The sequence below is a fragment of the Staurois parvus genome, unplaced genomic scaffold (assembly GCF_062004578.1).
Source record: "Staurois parvus isolate SC_StPar_1 unplaced genomic scaffold, SC_StPar_1.0 ptg000056l, whole genome shotgun sequence".
NCBI classification, from domain to species: domain Eukaryota; kingdom Metazoa; phylum Chordata; class Amphibia; order Anura; family Ranidae; genus Staurois; species Staurois parvus.
The window spans coordinates 2,931,002-2,934,874 of NW_028317852.1; the positions used below are offsets into that span (position 1 = coordinate 2,931,002).

The 3,873-nt window shown below is 43.1% G+C and overlaps 1 pseudogene; it reads right to left on the reverse strand.

Annotated features, from left to right (window-relative positions):
• Nucleotides 1-455: 455 nt before the first annotated feature.
• LOC149469967 (uncharacterized) lies at nucleotides 456-3,448 on the reverse strand (annotated as a pseudogene).
• Between the last annotated feature and the right edge of the window lie 425 nt (nucleotides 3,449-3,873).

Consider the following 3,873-nt stretch of genomic DNA (forward strand, 5'->3'; position numbering starts at 1 on the left):
GGATCCAAATGGCAAACATCTGAACTGTTAGTGGTTCTCACCCACTGCAAATCTGAAGTATCGCTGCTGATGCTTTCTGATTGAGACATGTTGATATGTGTTCGCCAAATCGATCAAAATCAGACAATCTCCTGGTTGCACTATTAATATAATTGTGTATTCTGATTCCATCTTGAATCTTTTCTGATCGATGAAATGGTTCAAGGATCTCAAGTCTAACACTGGTCTGAGCTCCCCGGAGGCCTTGGGCACCAAGAAAATTGGGAAACCAGTGTAATGGCCTGTTTCCGCAATAATTGTGTCACCTATTCTTGTAAGAATTCTTGTTTCTTCTGGTCCTGTGACCAGTCTGTTTGGACAAACATATTTGGCGATTTTTCCTGAAAGGCTACCTTGTATCCATGTTTCACCGTCCTTTGGACACAACGGTCCCCAGTCTATACTGTCCATACCCTTCAGAATGATGCCAGCCTGGCTCCCACTTGGAGGGGCCAGACGGACCGACAAAATAATTTTTCGTTCTTCACAGCCTGCCCTGCTCTGGACCTCACTTCCCGCAGAAAGGAGCTTTGTGTCCCTTTCCATTGTGGCCTAGCGTATTCCCGGCCTGGCATGTACAATCTAGCTTCCCGGGCTCTTCTGAAATCAAACTGCCCTGACCAGAAGGGTTGCTGTCTCCTTGATGTCTGAGGTAACAGGCCTGATTTGCCACCTGTGACCCTTTTATTAGCTTCTTCTGGGGTCTTCCCGAACAACATCTTGCCGTTGGATGTTACAGAAGACCTGTTGAAGCTCCATTTGCGTTCCAATATTGCAACCAAAGAGCCCTTTTTACCGTTACTGAATATGCCATAAGTCTTGCTAACAGCTTCACCAGATCTATGGAAGACTCCGCTAAGAAGGCTACTGTCAGGTTGAGATCTTCGCTGTCTCAATCACCGAATTTATTGCTGTCTCCACATTCAAGACCCAGACTTTAAACGCCCTTGAGATGGAATGTAGGGCTATGGCCGGACAACAAGCTGCTCCTGCGACCCAATAGATCTTCTTAATATCGGCATCTCTGAATATGGTTGAATCCTCCAAGGGGAGAGACGCTGTAGGGCTGTGTCCACTCCTGGTGCTGTTTTCCACAAAACATCAGTGGACCTAAATGGATACAATTCTGTTTCTCCTCTCTCATTTTTCCCATTCGTCCTCAAACAACTTGCAAATCTCCTCAAAACAAAGGGAAGGAGGCCCCTTGTCTTTTGAGGCTAGGAAAAAATCTCTTCACTTTCACCTGAGGTTGACAGTCTTGATTCCAGTCTATGGCCTCCTTTACAGCTGTAATGTATAGTTCTATTAGGTTGAAATCGAACAAATTATTGGGCCAGTCCTCTGATGTCGAAGAAGACCCTGAAGAAATTTACAGCACAACCGGTGGCTTTTTCTTTTGGTCCGAAGGGCTCCCTAATTTACTTTCACGTTTTGAATTTCTTTTGCTGGAGATTAAATGCATGCTCTCAGCTCCTGCTTCAGGAATGTAATCGTTTACTCTTAGGACCTACACTTCATTGTCTGTGGCCACATCTTTCATGCATTTGGAGCACAACAGTTTCCTGGGAACTGATGGAGCCGCAGATTCCCAGCATAGGCCATCTGAGGACCAACTTGTCTGCTTCAACTCTATGACTGGAGTTCTACTGCAGTTTGGAATGATGGGCGAGTGAATCTTGTGTGAGACTCAGACTGCGGAGATTTCTTTTCAATATATATATATATATATTTTGTTTTTCTTCATGGAGGGGTGCAGTTGGATCTGGTTGGTTGTGCAGCAGCAGGTGTCTTCTAATCTATGCAATCAGCCAGAAAAGCCATTATAGCAGTGATCCACTGCTGTAGGGAGAGGCTGGACAGAGCTGCAATAGCTCTACTTGAGCCTCCGCACTGACAGAAAGTACCATGACATCCATCATGATGTTACTACACTCCTGATGCAAGCACTATGCGGATGAATATACACTCTCCTACAGCAATTTTTAAAGTGCTTAAAATTCATGTTCCAGGGTTGTTATCTTTATTTTTGTGTTTTCTTCTTAGTAAATGACTGTCGTAGAACAAGTGATGACATATCAGATGACAGCTGATTTACACATATTTGTTCCAGGCCAATGCCGTATTAAGCGAATATGGAGGTGGGTTGGTAAATCCCCCCCCCCCCCCCAAGGCACCTGAGTTACACCTCGTAATATATCAGTTCAAAATGGGTGGAGCGCTGAGACCAGTCAGTGTTGCAGAGTAGAGAGGTCAGTCTAGCAGCAGCCTGACCTGGATGATTTGATCCTGAGGTGTCAACCAGAGTGGTGGGCTGTGGGGAATATCACATCTTATTCTACCTGTGTGCCAATACTGCAGAGATCAAAGGAGAGTGGTTTTACATACAAACAGAGAGCACTATGATTTCCTTGAACTGGATACTATGATGCAGTGAGTTCAGTCCTCCATTGAGGCTCATTCTGGCTGTTTAAAGGGACCTGCCTTTTTGACATGTTATAATTTTAAGGTCCAACGTAGAAGGTTAAAGTCTGTCCACAAGTGTTGATGGTGGTGTAGTGAATACGTTTGCACCTTTATTTCCGTTTATTCACCTTGGATGGTCACTATTGAAGAAAATTGACTGAATGGATTTGGTGGAATTGATTTTCTATTACTTTCCATTATTTTAGCACTTCTTATATTTTGTGCACTGGATTTAGGATTTGGGTTATTGGGAATATAAACCAACTCCTTTATAGTTCATGTTTTTGAGCACATTGTTTTCAATAATGAATAGTATGTTGCAGCGTAGTACCATTATTTTATTTAGTACCATAATTTTTACACATTTTAGCAAAGTTAATTTACACTTTGGGCACTGCAAATACTGAGCAATTTGTGGGTGGGGTGAATGCAAGAATATTTAGGTGAATCTGTTCACAATGGACAATTATTTCAGATGGCATTAACACTTTCAGGCCATAAGCTCTAATACAGATATTATAGCACACCTTTACAGAATGCCCATGTATTCCCCCTCATCTTTCCAGCCAGTGACATGGTTTGTTCCTACCTGTCTTGACATATGACTCTGAAGCATTTTGAGATAGTATTACTATGTACTCATCTCCACCAGCCTGTTCCATGTTACACTCAGCATTTTAACAGGGAATCCACCATACTTCATCTCACAAGGCCTTGCACTTTGTTACAACAGGCTCGGTCCCTCATCATCAGGACCCCCTTCACCTGCCACTGTGACCTCTTCCTGTGCCCTCTAACGGCTTGTGCTTCTGATTTCTTTTCACTGCATAATTACATGAGTTTACCAGTTGAAGATATTACACTTGTTACTGTTCCTTACACCTGCTTCATGACCTGGAGGGTTATGTACATTCTTATCCCCAGTCTCCAGTTCTTCTTGATGCATTGTAACCACACACTGCTAGGCACATGGATTTACTCTTTCCCCATTAAGTGACACAGACAAATTCTGTTTTGAATGATTTTTTCCATTTACTGAATCATTAAACTGTTTACAGTTGAGGTAGAATAATTCAGTGTATTATAACACACAGGGTTGATAAGCATTGCAATTGGCTGTGCATAATTCAGTTATACATAGATTGGCCTAAAGCCTACCAGAGACAGATCGCAATTCGGCCTTTTCAGCAGGAACCGATGGAATTTCGATCCATCTATGGGCAGGCTGATTGTACTGAAGTTGATCCATTGATCAACTTCAGTACAACTAGTATGTTGGGTTTCTTCGTGCAATATAGCCACCAGCAGGGATCATTGTATTCTGCCAATGGGGAAGGCTCCCTGCACGCCGCACCGGCAGAACACAATACT